At 33.4% G+C, this 20235-nt stretch overlaps 1 protein-coding gene across 2 annotated transcripts in view; it reads right to left on the minus strand.

Annotated features, from left to right (window-relative positions):
* The window catches only part of LOC118179996 (cysteine-rich hydrophobic domain-containing protein 2), a 94851-nt gene that overhangs the window by 19579 nt on the left and 55037 nt on the right, over window positions 1-20235 (minus strand). The gene's annotated exons all lie outside the window — the stretch shown is intronic.

A 20235-nucleotide genomic window follows, 5' to 3' on the forward strand; every position in this document is an offset into this window, starting at 1 on the left:
TGCAAAATTCTCAATTGAAAAATGTTTTAAAATAATTTGATAGAAAATAAAGAAATCATAGCTCAGATTTTTAAAAAATTGTGAATTTCTTTTTTATAACTGTTAAAGCAGATTAGCATCAGAACAACTACTCACCATTCTGATAACAAACATGCTGTGTCCAGTTTTAAGAATTTCTTTAATCAATATACCTGAGAAACACAAAGCCAAAAGCATTACCCTGAAGGAATTCTAGAGTTAATTTAATTAGAATGTTCTTTAAGAACTCTTAAAACCAATAGCTTTTGTTCACTCACACAGTAAACAACCCAAAGTGGAAATGAACTCAACTTCTTACTACTACTCATAAATTTTTCCAAAGGACATTAGTCTAATTTACGTTTTGGCACCTACACATAGTACAATTACCTTGGCAAACTTGACTTCGTATTGCAATTTTTATGGTAGTACAATATGATGTACCAACAAAAAAATTATTCAGCCTTTACAGTGCTGTCTGTACACCTCCTGATATGAATGGTTGGACCCTTTATGGATTTTGTGTGGAACCAGATTACATAACAGATATTTGCTTAGAAAAGGATACTTTTGAGGATGATTTTCTGAAAGATAATGGCTTGTGTTTGTGTAACACATAAGGAAAGCCACAAAACTTAATGCTGACAGTCAGCTAAATCACTAAGAATAGAGCCTGGGCTTGGCTTCATGGCTTATTTCATCTACTTGAATAATACTAACAGCAGCAGCTTTTACGATCAGATATCAATTGCTACATCACTAAGGGTGATTTCGATCAACATTTTCCATAGTGAGCTTAAAATAGGATGAAAATAAGTTTTTAGCCCTTTCAAAAAGAAAATATAAACTCTTAAGAGATGTTTCAACACCAACAACACACACAATGATTGGAAAATTATTACTATTAAATGATGGATTCCTTACAGTAAATGTGGTCTGTTGTTAAGCAAGTAACTGCACTGATCACTGAAGATTTGCTTGATTGGTTTACCTCAAAGATTTATACCTTTACTTGCTCAGAAAAGATAGCCAATAAAATCATTAGTAATTTGTGAGCTGTTCTATCAGATTATCCAAATTCTTCTGGTTGATAGTTTCACTTGGATTCAGGTATACAAAGCAAACAGAACAAATAGTCATAATTTTTTTTTCGGACTGCAACAGCTTGAAAGTTTGTTGTTAAAGAACAACAGCTGATAGTCATGTGAGGTAATAACAATACACTCTTAATGAAAGAATTAACCAAAGCTATGCCAACAGATTTTTAACACCTGATGCAATCAAGATACCACTAATATTTTATTACACCCACATTATTAATTAATCTACTGCATCTTAAATTTCCATCCCCTCTCATTTTTACCCAAGTATAATAACTTCCTCATTATGGCACTAGACATTATCTTAAGATCTCTCATCAGAGAAGAGATACAAGGATGATGGTGAGGGAAAAAGGATAAAAACAAACAAAAAAAAGGGGCGACAGATTATTTGAGTAGTCTAGGAATATCCATATCTGTTACCCATACTCTGCCCACCCCCCAAAATGAGCTATTAAGGCCAAACAAAAAGCAACACACTACTCAGTTATATATACATACAAACCTTCTTTCTATGGAAATTCTACTCAGTTTTTGCTACTTTGATATCATCTATCCATGTTCGAATATAAGTGGAATGTAAGAGTCAATCAACCAGAAACACTTAATGCAGTTTTCTAAGGTATGGAATTTCTTGGATTTTGTAAAGCCCATACAAACTCAAATCTGCATTTGTCTGCCCTCTCCCCTCCAGTTAATTGTGCATGTAATCTGTCATAACTAATCCTAACATTTTCAGAAAAGCTGTCAAAAGCTAATCTGCACTTAGGATAAACTAACAAACACTTAAATCTCTGGTCATAATATTTCTATTTTTTTCTTCTTTGCCATCACTACCAGCCTAGCTTTCCTTCCTTTCCATTTCCATAAACACAAATAAGGACTGGCATATGACGTTTTGACTGTGTTCTTACTAACACAATTACATTATTTACACTTACCCTTCATACGATGATTCCACATTTGATCTTTTCTAAGTATCATATTTGAATAATTGCCAGATGTTTTTGCTAAAATAATGCATAGTTTTGTGGTTGTTTGTATTTTGCTGCGCAATGGTACTCGTCTGTTTGGTATTTTTACATATGCTTTTATTTATTTATAATATTTTTATTACAATTCAGGGTTCATACACATTTCTGCACATGGAAATTAAGTACTTTTAAGGACCATTACTGAAAAATATTAAGGACCTATCAGCAAATGCGAGCTGAATAAATTCAATTAAAATTCAATCAACTTATGTCTGAATTCCATTTTTGTAATAACCCTCTAAGAATAAAATAGATCTGTAAGTAGGATGCATTCTTATTAAACATAATTTAATAAACATAACTATAAAACAAATTTGAGAATAAAATCCACTTTATAAAGTTTATTATGTAGCATTAAATATTTTACACGTATAACAGTAGGACATAGTTTGAAGATAGTTTGATATAAGTAATAGTTTGAAAGAAGACTAGGGACTTTTTTTTTAATGTTTTACTAACAGTTAGCTTTACATTGTTTTCTTTTTCTTTTATGTCTCATTTTGCCACATACTTAGTAAATTTTATGTCAAATGCCATAGGTTAAAATAAGATGTAAAAGCACATTTAGCATGATTCAAAACAAAAGACTGGCTGTTGTCGCCGCTCCTGCTTGCCTACAGAGAGACCTGCTAATCAGAACAAACCTGAAAGGCCTGATATAAGCACGGTTGGCAAGTTTTGAAAGTTAGCTAAGCTCTGTCTGACGAGCTAGTGTCGTAGCTTCGTGTAGAGTTCCAGGGATTGTAACTGAGTTAATATACTTTAAGGTTCTAATAATCCACTAAAGCACCAGAGGTGATGAGTTGTTTTGCATTATTTTAAGTCTCACTAGATGCGAAGAATAAGTTTTACATGAATTTTTACAAATTTTGTGTTTTATCTTGTGACCACTGTAATGGTTAAAAGAAAGGCAATAACTCGCTTTAATATGCAGAGATAATTTTTAAAGATAAGCAGTTAGTTATAAGTAATTAAATTAGGTATTAGATAACCTTAGTCATTATGGATTTACTTGGTCACTATTAAATCTTATTTCTTTTTTAATAATATTTGTTAAAAAAGCCCTATTAAAATCACAATCTAATAAAATTTCACAGTTTAAAATACATGTAATTTATGACATTGATTTTTAAACGATATTAGATAATTACACATTAAAAGATACAAACTATTTATATTTTGTAACAACAGCACTCAACAAAATATTTATGCACCTTTTTAATTTGAAGCCTTCCGAGACATTTTGGCTAATTTATATAGATTTCCTTCCCTTTAAGCACATTTTCTAACAATAAGAAATTTGTTTGAGTATGGAAAACAATGTTCTCACTAGTTTAAGCGTGTTTTATCTAACCTATCAACCTCTCCACAATGTACCTATGAGGGTTTTACTTGAGTTGGTAAAAGTTAAATAGTCCAACCCTTCCCCCCAACAGATGTGAAGCAAATTATCGCTATGTCTTAAAGTAACTACAAAGTCAGACAGGTTTAAATGAGCTTCTTATTTAAAAAGAAGTTAGAACATAAAGGCATGTTCTTATGCTAACAAAGTCAATTACAGTTCATAGTGATGTAATTAAACAAGAAGAGTCAAATTCAAGCTAAAAATATAGACCAGTGGTCAAAGACTATACAATTTAATTTCATCTTAAGCTGGCTCAGTAACTCTATCATCATAACAAATTCAAAAGTCGGCAGCGGTTCTGCAAAGACGAGTATTTACGAATTATAAGAGCTGGCAGGAACTACTGCAAGGAACAAGTGGAGGTCAGAAACACATTCTTGTCTTACACCCCAAAAACCTCAATTTAAAAACTGTCTCAGTGATTAGTATTCTGGTGAGAAAATAGAAATGGGAAATTATAGTAAATGCTGAAGCAACAATGATTAAATGCCTTCTTACATAACAACCCCAATTAAAACTACTAACTAAAAACAGCAAATGAATTTCTCAAAATGTTGACTTTTCTAGTATGTTGTAAAGTAAGGTTTAAAACATTTTGGACGAGCTAGTCAGAAATTATGTGAAAGGAAGTGAATCCAGTTTTCATTTTTACAAACTTTTGTATAACGTATCAATTTATTTTAAGCCATTTTAACCAGTTATTACAACTTAATATTGTTTCAAATTAAAAATAATGAATGGAAGCATTCACAATGCTCGAACACAGCATATTTAAAACAGTACAAGACTTTGCTAGGAACCTTTATTAGGAGGAAGCAACTGATTGAAAGCATGTGTTCAAATTATCACATCTGACAGTTATGTTGTGAGAAAAGGTACGTCTTTTGTATGTGTATGTTTGAAAACTTGTTTTTCCGTTCCATAAGTAAAGCAGTTCCCCAGGGGTGTAATTACTCTTTTGCGACAAATCTGAACTACTGCACTTCTCCAAAACCGCGAACTGAATGTACCTACGATGACTTTACTGAATGATCAAAGCCATCCGTTATTGTGAACCATTTTAAGCTTTCCTTTAGAAATACAGAAGGTTACATGTACAGGTTTTTTACGTCTACAGCTACTCTTTTTTAATCACTGTCATTTAACATAAATGTAAAATCACTCAATATCTAGTCATTCCTTCATGTAGCATGTCAAAACAAATTTCTCTTAAGTCATATGTTCATGGTTGAAGTTGCTATGTGTATTTCTTTAATTTATGCTATGGAAGTTATAAACACAGCGATCATCTGCATATGTGAAAATAAAATTATGGTAAAATACTTGATCTCTAATACAAGAGATTAAATTTTAAAAGTCATGTTTTGTCTAAAATAATCATCTCTTGCAAAATCTTTTCCATAATATGTGATGATTTTCTCTAGAGTGACAAGATTTTTTTACTGCTTAGACATATGAATCTTGGGCATAAGGCTCAGATTTCATGATCAGTTCTTGCTGACTAAAGAATGTAGTACTTAGATAAAGAAATTATAATAAGGTTAGCTATTACAGTCAAAAGTCGTTAATCTGGACTCGTCGGGACTTCGGCGATTCCGGATTATCGAATTTTCTGGATTATAGATCATCAGTTTAAATCTGGTAAGATGGCATGCAGAAATTATAAAATTAAAAATATGAAACCATAATTTATGAAATAAAGAACAATTATTATCTAAAGAGTATCAAAATTTACAAAAAAAAAAAAAAAAAAAAAAAAAAAAAAAAAAGCTTAATATTTATTTGTTTACTTTATTAAACATTTCTTTCAATGTAAGTTGTTTAAGTTGCTTCATTTTTTATGTGATAATACTTTCTCTTTAATTCTATTAACAGACATAATTTCTTATTCACTTAAAAAGTTCCGCTGTTCAAGTCCTATAACTGCTGTGTCGAGAATACCGACTAATTTGTCAATCGAAATTTTTTCGTTTTCAATAACCTCTGTGTCACTTTCTTCGCTATTGGAAGCAAATTATAATGATGAGGAATTTGATTTAAATCATATCAAAGACGGAGTACATCGAGATGAAATACTACATTTAGTAAGGAATTATAAGCCAAATAAAATAAAAACAACTGCCCTGAAGATAAGGATAGTGCTGACAGATCAAATTCCAGTTCATTGCGCGCCGCAACGACCCCCCCCCACACGCACGCAGAGCAGCGTGAAATTGATAAACAGATTTCGGAATGGTTAGATAAACAAAGGATATGCCTTTATCCATTTTTTGCATCAATTCCACTTTTCTATTAATGGACTTCGAAATATAATTTCGCTTTGTAGATCCTTTACATATTAGTAAATATATATCAGAAATTCTATTTGACATAATCGAATATACATAATTGCTATTTACATAATTGCTTTCAAGCTTACTTTTATAAAATTGCTCTCACAGTCTGCAAAAAATAATAAGCCGGATCCAATTCGAAGATTAAGGAACAACGCAATCTGCAACATTAACTGAATTAGATAATTTTAGCTTAGCTTATACCGTCCGTTATACATTAAACGTGCATTTGTAAATGTATTTGGCATATGCGCACACGCATATTCGCAGCCGTAAAGGTCTTAAGCGCATGCGTCAACGCGATGCATGCACAGAAAGTTTGTAGCTTTGAGGTTCGGATTATGGGTGTCCGAATTAACAATTTTTGACTGTAAAAGCTTTTATGGTAAATTAAAAATTGGTTCATGAATGCATAACAACAAAACCAAGATATAACATTGTATCAAATATAAAATTGATAATTAACTATTTCAAAATGTGAATAACACGACAACTGGAATTTAAATGAAGGATTTTTTCCTACCAGAATAAATACTAGAACATACCTATAATCATAATACTAAGGTGATTCAAATGAAAAAAAAATATTTATTATGAGGTATAACTGAAGAAATACAGAAGATGTGCAATGCATGTGGGAAAAAAAAGTAAAAAGACATGGACACCTCTCGAGAATAACTGGTTAGGATTATCAAAGAAACTAAATATGAGAATTTTCACTGAAGTTCTTTGGTGACTTTGGTACACAATGGTTTTCAATACTTACGAAATGTTTGTCCTATATCCCCTTTTTTAGCCATCAGAGCACATGAAATTCACTAGGGATGATGTCTAGTGAATAAGATGAATGTGTGAGACATTCATGTTTTATATCTTAGCTTGCTGGAATCATTAAATAGGCAGGCAATATACTGTCCAGCATTGTTATGTGGTAACAATATGTTTGAAGTCAAAAGTTCATCCTTTATTTTTGACTACAAAAGAAATGCTGCTCAACATTACCAGAGCTGTGGAGCTGGTAGGGAAAATGACCGACTCCTGAAATTTTAAATTTAAAGACTCCGACTTCCTCATAAATATATAAACATATACACATGTGCTACAGCTTATTGTTTTTAAACATAAAAAGTAATAAATGCTACAGAAAAAATTGATGGTATAGCAGATTATTTATATTAATCAGTATTTATTATCAAACAGAAAAACTGGCGTTAGTAATTTATAAGAAACAGTATAGCTTTGGAAAGATCTTTGAACTTTCTTCTGTTTGTATATGCATGACTTACTAATGCTTTTAAGATTATAAACATATATTTTTATTATAAATGCTACATATTGAAACACTAGATATTTATGGATTTATTATTATGAAAGATGAAAAACATTTGTATATACATTCATTAACCCGTTCACGACGGGCGTGTCATATATGCATCAGCAGCAAACATTATCTCACGGCTAAGTGTGTCATATTTGAATCGCCATTTTATTCACTCTATTGGCTGGGCGTACCACATTTGACATTTTAGGTAGAATATTTAATTAGTATTTTTTGTTGCCGCTAAGATGTAGCTGTATGTCTGTTATGGTGTAATATATCAAAGGTTAAATATGCTTACCTTCATTCCTATACGATTTTTGTTTTGGGTATTTTGTTTCGGAATGAGAGCGAGATTCGTGGGTGGGTGTTGAACGATGTAATGTCTCTTTAACTGCATCATTTAATAAATATATAAACAAATGCAGGTGTTCTCGATGCTTTTAGGTACTTTTTATTTATATTTTTGTGATATAGTGGAATAGATGTTCTATCAGTAGAGATATTTTTATTGCTCTTAAGACTTTTTCCGGCATTGAGATGAATATTCTGTATCATCAGTGAAACGTATTTTTTTAATGGCAAAAGGAAAGCACTACATGACCATAAAAGAACATACACAAATGCTAAATGAATCAAATTTGCTGAGTAAAATAGCAGCAGATATTTTATTCCTGTGACGTATGCAACGTCGGACTTTGCGTACACCCATGTTTCAAAGAATATCATACACTGTCTCTTTTTTGAAATATTGCTTCCTTTTTGTTGTTTGCACGTTGAATTTTTATGAAAGATACTTTTAATATTTTTTAATTATGTGTTGCGTTACATAAAATCTGTGATTGTTTGGATGATTTTTCACATATATTTATTTGTGAGATAAGGGAAAAATTATATTTGTTGTATCATAAATTATAATACGACATTTAGCTTAAAAGCTTCTCCTGATGCATGCGCTATTCGCATTTATCCGCGCGGTGATGATGATGACGTAACTGTTTATTATGTATGTATGTATATGTATATCATTCTTATTTCTTCGCCCTTTTTCTCTGCTGTACGCAACTATGTTTAAGTTAATCTCTGTCATTAAAAATGTTCATTGATATTACAATCTATTTAGGCTCATTTATTTCTTCAATGGTTATGGGCCCAGGTAAGTCTCAACTGTGCCTAATTAGCAAAATACTTATTTTAAAATGAACATTTTGAAGTTTTCGAGCATTGAACTCTTAAGCCTAATTCAGTGCAAGAACTGTTACGTCTAATCAACGGTAAGAACTGATCAGCGTTCAGTTAAGCCTATTTTTATAGTGCTCAATCTTGTTTTTTTTTTGGGCTGTGAGAGACTGTATTACATTATGTCGCATTTGACTACTATAGAAAAGCTCGGAAAAGATAATTTTGACAGTTGGATATTACAAATAGAAGCAGTATTGATTAAAAACGACCACTGGGATTATGTGACAAGTAAAGCGCTAAAACCTGCTGAAGGAACTGAGGAAGAAAAGAAATGGCTCCAAGATGATCAAAACGCTCGCGCAGATATAATTCTTGCTATTAATCCTAGTGAACTGTGTCATATAAAGCATTGTGTGACATCAAATGCTGTGTGGAATAAACTCAAAGCTGTATATGAATTGAAAGGACCTGCGAGGAAGGCTACATTATTAAAACAGCTTTTATTTAGAAAAATGGTGGAAAACGAAACGATGTCTGAACATTTGAATAATTTCTTCGAAATAGTTGATAAGCTTAAACAAATGGAAATTGACATAGCTGATGATTTATTATCGATTCTTCTGCTCTATAGTATTCCAGAAAATTTTGAAAATTTTAGATGCGCCATCGAATCAAGAGATCAGTTACCTAGTCCCGAATTAGAAGAATGGGAAGCAAGAAAAGGGAAAACGTCTCAAGATTCACAGAATGCATACTATACTGATTATAAAAGACGAAATCAAGAACAGAAGAAAAAGGAAAAATGGAAGGTAACTTCAAAGAAAACTTTTCCTGCTGAAAGAATTTTTCGAAACTTGAAGTGTTCGAAAATTGGGCACAAGGCATCTGAATTCAGAAAGAAAATAGCTGATAGAAAATATGCGCAATCAAATAAGGGAAATTAAGGTTCTATGATGGCTTCTAATTATGAAGAGCAGATTAGTTTAGCAGTAAACAATGCTTATCAGAAGACCTCCTCATGGTGCTTAGATAGTGGCTGTACATCTCACCCGTGCAATGACAGTTTATTTTCAGAATTTCACCCTTGAATGAATTCAACCATAAAGTTAGCAGTTGATAAAACAGCAAAAATTACAGGAATTGGAACTGTCCTTATAACAGTACCTAACGGAAATAAGACAATTAAACTTACGCTCAAAAATGTGTTATGTGTTCCGGAATTAAAATGTAATTTGCTGTCAACATCTAAAGCTACTGCAAATAATCGTCCAGTGATTTTTACAGAACGACATGCTAGAATAATAGAACCAAATGGATCTATACTAGTGCAGGCTATTCGTCATAGTGACCTTTATTATATACATCCAAGCACTGAAACAGCTGCAATAGCACAGGTAAGTGATTTTGTAAAGTGGCATCTTAAATTAGGCCATTTAAATGAGTCTGATTTGAAAAGACTTAAGTCTGATAACATGGTTAGAAATTTAAATTTTAATAACACTGAATCTCTAAAAGACTGCAAAGTCTGTATCCAAGATAAACAAACTGTGCAACCTTTTCAAAAAGAATCAAAATTTCAAAGTGATGAATTACTGAACTTGATTCACTCAGATTTGTGTGGACCTATGAGAGTCCCATCCCATGCTGGTTCGCGTTATTTTGTTACTTTCATAGACGACAAATCACGTTATGTCAAAGTCAGTTTTCTTAAAACTAAAGATGAAATGAAAAGTGCATTCATTAAATACAAAGCTGCAGTCAAAAATCGTCTAGGAAAGAAAATAAAAATCCTTCGGACTGATAACGGTCTCGAATATCGCGGAGAAGAATTTAATAAATATATTCAAGAATGCGGGATTAAACGAGAATTCTCTTCACCAATGACTCCTCAACAGAATTCAAGAGCTGAACGCATGAACCACACTTTAACTGAAATGGCCAGATGTTTGTTACTACAAAGTAATCGCCCCCAATCCTTTTGGGCTGTTTATATTCGTAATCGTTGCCCGAATCAAAGCCTGGGAGTAAACAAAACACCGTATGAGTTATTTTTTGGCATCAAGCCAACTGTATCTCACTTCAAAGTATTCAGACAGAAATGTTTTGTACTTAATAAAAGGTCTAAAGGGAAATTCGATCCTCGATCTGAGGAACATATATTTGTAGGATACTCAAATGAATCAAAAGCATACAGGCTGTGGAATAAAAATTCCAGAAAAATCGTTATAAGCCGAGATGTTAGATTCATTGATGAATTTGAAAACTGTACTAATTATGATAAAGATTTAGAAGTTTTATTTCTCGAAAATATTCCTGATAAAAAGAAGAAAGAACCTCTGAATGTAAAGCAAATATCGGCTGATGAAATAACAGAAGACCCCTCAAATATGGCAGAAGCATCTGCTGAATCATCTGATAATGAAGATTCTGATTCCGAAGAAATACCTGAAATGCAGATTAAAAGGGGGCCAGGTCGTCCAAAGAAAGTCAAGACTGGGAAGCCAGGAAGACCAAAAAAAGAGTACCACAATATAAACATAGAAAAGGAAGAAGCACAAATTGCTGAAGAAGATACATATCCGACATTAGAAGAAGCATTAAATGGAAGTTATGCTGAAGAATGGCATAAGGCTATGCAAAGTGAGTATGAAGCACTTGTTAAAAATGGTGCATGGAAATTAGTAAAGCGACCACAGAACAAAAAGGTAATAGGATGTCGCTGGGTTCTTATAACGAAATATAATGCAGATGGAACAGTTCAAAAGATAAAAGCTCGATTGGTGGATAGAGGTTTTGCACAGGAACCTGGAATTGATTTTAATGAAACCTTTGCTCCAGTAGCCAGAGCAAGTTCTATAAGAACTGTGATTGCACAAGAAGAAATTTTCATGGAAAAAGCTAAAGGTTTTGAAGACCAAAATAATCCTGATTATGTTTATGCCTTGAAAAAGTCTGTTTATGGTTTGAAACAAAGTGGACGACAGTGGTATGAAAAATTAAGACAAAAAAACTCAAAAACTTTGGATTACAACCATTACAATCAGATAAGTGTGTATACAGGATGAAAACATCTCAAGGTGAGTTAATTCTAATTTTATATGTGGATGACTTAATAATAGCAACAAATTTATTGATTTATATGCTGAACTCATATGAATTTCATGTTAAAGATTTAGGCACACTTCATTATTGTCTTGGAATAGAATTTAATCAAGATGTAAATAATAATTCTATTAGTTAATCTCAGCAGAAATATGTTAATTCTATGAAGGTTTAATATGCAAGATGCAAAACCAGTAGCAACTCCTTTAGATCCTATATATGTAAAATTAAGTAAAGAAATGTGTCCTTTTGAAACTGAAAAGGAAGAAATGCACAATGCACCTTATCGCCGTCTAATTGGTTCGCTTACGTATCTTTCTGTGTTTACTAGGCCGGATATTACATATGCCATCAGTCACCTCAGCCAATTTAATAACAATCCTGGAAAATTACACTGGTTGGCTGCAAAGCGCATTCTTCGATACTTAAAAGGAGCAAAAAATTATTGTTTAAAATTTCGAAAGACTGGAAAAGCACTTATTGGATATACCGATGCCAACTGGGCGTCTGATGTTAATACTAGAAAATCGTATACAGGTTACCTATTCAAGTTTGCTGGACGAAAGCAACAAACTGTTGCATTATCAAGTACTGAAGCAGAGTACATCAGTCTTTCAGAAAGTGCCAAAGAAGCAGTTTATTTGCATCGTTTCCTTAAAGAATTAAATTTTACTGCTGATTATCCAACCATTATATATTGTGATAATCAAGGTGCACAGAAGCTTATGAAAAATGGTGTTTATCACTCACGCACTAAACACATAGATATTAGACATCATTTCATTCGTGAAATTTATGAAAGAAATGAAATAGATGTTAAATATGTGCCAACAGAGAAAATGCCTGCTGATGTACTGACAAAAACATTGACTGCTTCAAAACATTCTAAGTGCTGTAAATTAATTGGAATAACTGTAAATGATTAATGTTTATTTTTTTTTCAGCCGCCAAACGTCGAAAGGGGGATTGTTGTATCATAAATTATAATACGACGTTTAGCTTAAGAGAGCTTCTCCTGACGCATGATGATGATGACGTAACTGTTTATTACGTATGTATGTATATGTATATCATTCTTACTTCTTCGCCCTTTTTCTCTGCTGTACGCAACTATGTTTAAGTTAATCTCTGTCAATAAAAATGTTCATTGATATTACAATCTATTTAGGCTCATTTATTTCTTCAATATTATTCTAGAATGAGTATTTTATAAAAGTTTTAAGGAAAATATAATAATAAAGCTTTAAAATTAATTCTGACAATTACCTGAATGCTCTTCTCATAATGTACCAAAAATTAGAACAATTGGATGAAAAATTTAATTTATACGAATTTTTTTTCCAAAGTTAGGCTTAGCAGTGTGAATTGCCGTCCCCACATGACGACACATTAACTGGATAACTTAAAACTTCGGTAACAGAAGTGCCCATCATCGAGTTAATATAAATCTTATTCATTACATTAATACTAATAAACATACATCAACAACTTCTAAACTAACACATCTCTCTGTGTGTATGTAAATATACGACTTATTAGATGTATGTATTATATATGAATTATGTATGAATAAAAAATGAACACTGTCAAAAAGTTTATTTGAGGTTACTTCTAATTCACATAACGATCTTGTAATTAGCAGCAACTGTAGTCATCAGTTGTTGATTATACTACATTTAGTAAGGAATTATAAGCCAAATAAAATAAAAACATCTGCCCTGAAGATAAGGATAGTGCTGACAGATCAACTTCCAATTCATTGCGCACCGTGGCGTTAAAGATAAACAAAGGATATGCCTTTATCCATTTTTTGCAGCAATTCCACTTTTTGTTTAATGGACTTCGAAACATACTTTCGCTTTGTAGATCCTTTACATATTAGTAAATATATATCAGAAATTCTATTTGACATAATCGAAAGTTCAAGCTTACTTTTATAAAATTGCTCTAACAGTCTGCAAAAAATAATAAGCCGAATCCAATTCGAAGATTAAGGAACAATGTGTTGGAAAATATAACTTATTGTAAACCTTTTACTGCATCATCTCTCCTCCTTGCAATGTTTATTTAGTTTAGTTCTTATTTTAATGTAATATAGTAGTTACTTCTACTTCTTTTTCTTGCTGCCACTGTTTGCATTGAGAACGGACTGTTTCAACCTAACCGAGATGCAAAAACCAAACGTGATGTTACGTCATCTGAAAAATCGATTCGTGCCGATAGCTGATTGGTTGCCGTGAGATGACGTCATTCTTACTTCTGCTATAAGTATCTCGCGTCGCTCTGGCTCAACCCTTCTAGTTCCTGCTTTCCTGGCACTTGAGCGAGCGGTTTCCAGCCCCTTCAGAAGGATGCATGCAGTCCGGTGAATAAAGTGCCTTGGTTCCAGTTTGCGGGATGGCTGTTCCTGAATAAAGTTCCTTGGTGCCTGTCCGCGGGATGATTGTTTCGGAATGAGTTCCTTGGTTCATATCCATAAGATGGTTGTTCCAGAATAAAGTTCCTTGGTTCCAGAGGCTACCATGTGAGTGACTGCCGTGGGCGACATCCATGTCTTCAATGAAGGCGGCATTTAAAATACGTGAGCGGCGATTCCTCGTGCAAACAGAGTTAGGCCGGTTTTAAGTGCTTTCAAGAACTTCATTTAAATTTTCAAGCGTTTCATCAACCATTGATCATGGACGTTTTGAATGCGTAGCCAACTTCATTTCAACTTCATTAAAATGTTTAGGACATTTTTGTTTGTATTGAATGCCAGTGTTTTGGAGACCAGGTAAAAATATTATTTGATGAATGATGGTTATATTATATTTTTCCTAAGACTCTGATATTGTTGAAATTTATTTTCTGTGTTTTTATTCTTTATTATATTGTTAATAAATTGGTTAAGTTCAAAACCTTTTATTGTCTTCAATGTCTGCACAACATGATATCTCAGGGAGCTTTTATTGCTACTACTGCTAAATGTTTAATTTTTTTTTCAAACTTTAAACTTTGCTTTAGCATCATTTTGGTTATGGGCTCAGCCCCTGAGTTATTTTTAGTGCAGACTTTTGAAGTTTAAAGCTAATTTAGGACTTAAGAGATTGGGGGGCGGTTTTTGTTAAAATTCAAATATGGCTACTGTTAGTGTCATGCATAATATTGCTAAACTTGAGGCATGTAATTAATTACTTTACATGGTCCAAAGATATGAAATTTGTTTTAAATGAAAAAAATGCATGGCTTTTGGTTAAAGGTATTGAAAAATGTCCTGATTTAAATGATGTTAAGGGTATTACAAAAGAAATTATTGCCGACTATCTAAATAGAAGTCGATTGGCATTATCGTTAATTTATATGAATGTAAGCCCTGAATATAGAAGCTTGATAAATGAAATTGATGACCCGGTAGTTGCATGGAATACGCTTGCCAAATACTTCCAGCCAGATTATCGGTCAAGACATATGTCCCTGTTTTCAGAGTTCTTAAATTGTAAAATTAAGCCAAATGAAAGTATTTGTTTCTTTTCTTCTAGATTAAAAAGCGTAACTGAGCTGATATTAATCGGGCTGTAAGAGACATATATATATATGTTTCCAGTTTCTTAGGTTCCTTCCAGATAAATTTGATCAAGTAGTTCAGAATGTTTTGAGGTGGCCAGATGCAAAGTTCATATTTAAAAATGTTGAACTTGAAATACTAGCAGAGGAAACGCGTCTTGGTTTAAGAGAGATAGATAGGGAAAATTCTAATAAGACTATAGAAGTCCAAAGTACTAACTGTGAACACAAATTTAAGCAGATTAAAGGGCTCAAGTGTTATAAATGTGGCTGTCTAGGTCATATTAAAAAATACTGTAGAATGAGAGGTAATTTTTCCAGATCACCCTCACCTGCTTTTTCTGTTTCCTCCGCTGTATCTAGTAGTAATAAAACATCTCCTAAGTGTAAGAATAAACCCAAGTTGAGTAAAGGTAAAAATAATTTCCATGCTCAGTCCCATTTTATAGCTCAAGCTAATGTTAACAATTTGGAGGAAAATGATGATAGTTGGATATTTGATACTGCTGCATCTCATCATTTTTGTAAAAATCGTGAATTGTTTGATACTTTTTCTCCTGTGAAAAATGAGAATATGCTAGTAGCTATTGATGGGGTAACTTTTCCAATTCATGGGAAGGGTACTGTTAAAATGAAATTTGGGGATACGGTTATTTTGCTTAAAGATGTGTTATACTCACCTGAACTGAGACGAAATTTAATATCTGGACCTAGGGTGGATATCAATGGAGCAAAATTTTATGGTAAAATTGGGCAAATTAAAGTTACTGATGATGAAAATGAAACTTTGTACAAAGCTAAGTTGATAGGAAGTAACTATCATGTATTCCCGAAAATAGTGAAAAAGGGGGCAAATCTGTAAAATTTGAGGCATCCACAGTTCAGCATAACAATAGTGAATTATGGCATGGTCGGTTTGGTCATATAAATTATGGTGCTATTGTCAGGACTAGTAAGAGACATTCAGTTTGAGGTCTTCCTGTGTTAAAGCACTCACCTAATTTGTTTTGTGAACATTGCCAAATCAATAAACAAAGAAGAATCTCCTATAGACCCTTAGAAGGTATTCAAGTAAAGAGGCCGCTTGAAAGGGTTTTCTCTGATGTATGGGGACCTATTAACATTCCAGGTAGGAATAGTGAACGTTATTTTGTTTCCTTCATTGACGAATATTCTCGTTATGTGGTAACGTATCCCATTGTGGAGAAAAGTCAGGTGTTTGAAGTATTTGAAAGGCATATGGCCCGTGCGGAAAGATCTTTGAACCTTAAGTTGAAATACTTTAGGACTGACAATGGGCGAGAATATGATAATGATCAATTCAGGTCATATTGTAATAAAAATGGTGTAAAGCACGGATTTACAGATGTATACACTCCAGAACAGAATGGAGTTTGTGAGAGATTTAATCAGAGAGCTCTCAACAATGTACGTGCAATCTTACATGATAGTGGAATGAGTTCCGAATTTCGGTCAGATGCAGTAATGTATTTTGCATATTCATTTAATAGAATCTGTCATAAGGGCCAAGATAGAACCCCATTCGAATTGTACATGAAGCGGAAACCATCAGTATGTCACCTTAAGGCATTTGGAATGATTGCCTATGTGGGAATTCCAAAGGCTAAAAGGAATTCTAAGCTTGATCCAAAGGCAACGAAGGGCCGATTGATTGGGTAAAGTGTACGAACAAAAGGGTACAAGATTTGGTTGGAAAATGAGCAAAAGGTAGTAGAAACCCTAAATGCTACTTTTAAAGAGTCAATTGGAATGCAGAAAATTGGCAGCGGAGCTGCACTGGGCACCCTTCCTGATTTGGAATCTGAAGGAAGGGTAGAGTTCCAATCTACTCATACTCCAGTTGGCTATTTTCCTGAGATAGAGGAAAGAACCGATACCAATGTACCTTCTTCTACAATTGACACTGATACTCAATCTACATTGAGACAAGTAACTTGGCTTCGTAAACCTGTTCCAAGGCCAGATGGCACTCGTACGGATGTGTATTATTTTGAGAGGGGGTCTAATCAAAGACTATCTATGATCACCAAATGATGTAGAAAGGTATTGCACTGAACATAATATTCAGTATGATCCTACCTTGTTTGATTTCAAGGGAAGCAACATTTATAGTGGTGAAATCGACCCAACTTGTACTCCTTCAACGTCGTATACGCGAGATAGCTGACTAGATGTTTCAATTCCAAACACTTATAACCAGGCAATGAAATCCACAGAAAAGCTTAAATGGATAGAGGCAATGGAAGAGGAAATGGCCAATATGCAAAAGCATAAGGTATGGCATCTTGTTCCACTTCCTAAAGACAAGACTCCACTGGGTTGCAGGTGGATTTTCAACATTAAACGTGACGAATTTGGAAACATTGTTCGTTTTAAAGCTCGCTTAGTGGCTCAGGGTTATCGACAAATTAAATACGATACCTATGATGAAACCTACTCGCCTGTAGTCAACTTTTCAGAGATAAGGCTCTTTTTCTCCCTTTTAGTTGCACACCTTGGATGGGCAAATATACAATGCGACGTAAAAAGTGCCTATCTCTACGCTCCTTTATCAGAGGAAATTTACATGTCCCAACCTCAGGGTTTTGTAGAGTGAGATAAAGAAGCTTTTGTGTGTCGTTTAGATAGAGCCTTGTATGGTTTGCATCAGAGTGGGCGATTATGGTACTACGAGTTGGATAGAACACTATGTAACCTAGGGTTTATCAAGTTTGAGTGGTGCAATTGTGTCTATCGTTTTAAAGATTTTGTCATTCTGTTGGTTTATGTTTATGATATAGTAGTGTTTGGGAAAAGTGAAGTTCAGGCCAAAAGGATATTAAAAGTCCTGAGTTCCCATTTCGATTTGAAAATTTTGGGTAAAACAAGAAAGCTTCTGGGTGTGGAATTTGAATATGAGAACAATAGTGTTTTAATTCATCAGCAATTGTATATAGAAGACATAGTTGATCGATTCAAGTCTTTTAAAATACAAATTACTTCCCTTCCAATAGTTAAAGGTGTGAAATAGTCAAAGTCTCAAAGTCCCAGTACACAAGAAGAAACGACTAAAATGATGAATTATCCTTATAGAAATGTTTTGGGATGTCTCTCGTTTCTTTGCAATCGTACTCATCCGTATATAGCTTATGCTATTAATATATTTTCTCAGTTCCAAAGCAATCCTGGTAAGTTTCACTGGGAAGAATTACTTGAACTTTTAGGGTACGTTTCCAATACCAGACAGCACAAACTTAAACAGGTATGCAAGGAACTGAAGCTCAATATATATTCAGATTCGGATTTTGCTTCAAGCAGGGATGATATGGTGTCTATTGGTGGACAAATAGCTTTCTTGGGAGAATCACCTGTATCTTGGCATACATTTAAAGAAAGGAGAGTGAGTTTGTCTACTATGGAGGCTGAATTTATCTCCATGACTGAATCAGCAAAAGAATTAGTTTGGTTTAGAAATATTTTGGATGAATGCATTCAGTTTAAAATTGCAAGTAACTATGTTTCCAAACCAATATTGTTTGCTGATAACATGGCTGCTATATGTTTTACAAAATCACCTATTGAAAACTCAAGGACAAAACATATAGATGTGAAACTATTTTTCATTCGCGATCTATTGAACAGGGAAATTTTTTATTTAAAATATGTTCCAAGTAAAGATAATCTGGCTGATCCCATGACAAAACCGCTGACTAAGCATAACCTGATAAGATTTTGTGGAACAATTTTCTTATGAAATTTGTTTTTGTGTGTATTTAAATTAAGAGTTTTGTTTATTTGAAAATATGTTATAAGTCATATTATGATGGATATTAGGTAAATGTAAAACTGTATAGTGTAGAATGTTGTATGAGTGACTGGCCTTGGGTAAAAGTATTGAGTGTGTGATCATATATATGTCTTTGTATTGTTCTGTAACATGTTGGACTTTTTGTTATGGTAAATTTTTGAATAATGGGATAAGATGTTCCCAAAGGGAAAATTTTTTCTTAAAAATTTTTGAATTGAATGAAACTGTGATATTTATTTATTCTTGTTTTGAATTTTGTAAAGATACTGGCATTCAGTTTTTATTTCAGGTCGGAGATGATGATGTGGGGGGCATTTGTTGGAAAATATAACTTATTGTAAACCTTTTACTGCATCATCTCTCCTCCTTGAAATGTTTATTTAGTTTATTTCTTATTTTAATGTAATATAGTAATTACTTCTACTTCTTTTTCTTGCTGCCACTGTTTGCATTGAGAACGGACTGTTTCAACCTAATTGAGATGCAAAAACGAATTGTGATGTCATGTCATCTGAAAAACCGATTCGTGCCGATAGCTGATTGGTTGCCGTGAGATGACGTCATTCCTACTTCTGCTATAAGTATCTCGCGTTGCTCTGGCTCAACCCTTCTAGTTCCTGCTTTCCTGGCACTTGAGCGAGCGGTTTCCAGCCCCTTCAGAAGGATGCATGCAGTCCGGTGAATAAAGTGCCTTGGTTCCGGTTTGCGGGATGGCTGTTCCTGAATAAAGTTGCTTGGTGCCTGTCCGCAGGATGATTGTTTCGGAATGAGTTCCTTGGTTCATATCCATAAGATGGTTGTTCCAGAATAAAGTTCCTTGGTTCCAGAGGCTACCATGTGAGTGACTGCCGTGGGCGGCATCCATGTTCTTCAATGAAGGCGGCATTTAAAATACGTGAGCGGCGATTCCTCGTGCAAACGGAGTTAGGCCGGTTTTAAGTGCTTTCAAGAACTTCATTTAAATTTTCAAGTGTTTCATCAACCATTGATCATGGACGTTTTGAATGCGTAGCCAACTTCATTTCAACTTCATTAAAATGTTTAGGACATTTTTGTTTGTATTGAATGCCAGTGTTTTGGAGACCAGGTAAAAATATTATTTGATGAATGATGGTTATATTATATTTTTCCTAAGACTCTGATATTGTTGAAATTTATTTTCTGTGTTTTTATTCTTTATTATATTGTTAATAAATTGGTTAAGTTCAAAACCTTTTATTGTCTTCAATGTCTGCACAACATGATATCTCAGGGAGCTTTTATTGCTACTACTGCTAAATGTTTAATTTTTTTCAAACTTTAAGCTTTGCTTTAGCATCACAATGCAATCTACAACATTAACTGAATTAGATAATTTTAGCTTAGCTTATACCGTCCATTATACATTAAACG

The sequence above is a fragment of the Stegodyphus dumicola genome, chromosome X2, assembly GCF_044657685.1.
Source record: "Stegodyphus dumicola isolate Sdum_Otavi_A_Nest chromosome X2, ASM4465768v1".
Lineage (NCBI taxonomy): Eukaryota > Metazoa > Arthropoda > Arachnida > Araneae > Eresidae > Stegodyphus > Stegodyphus dumicola.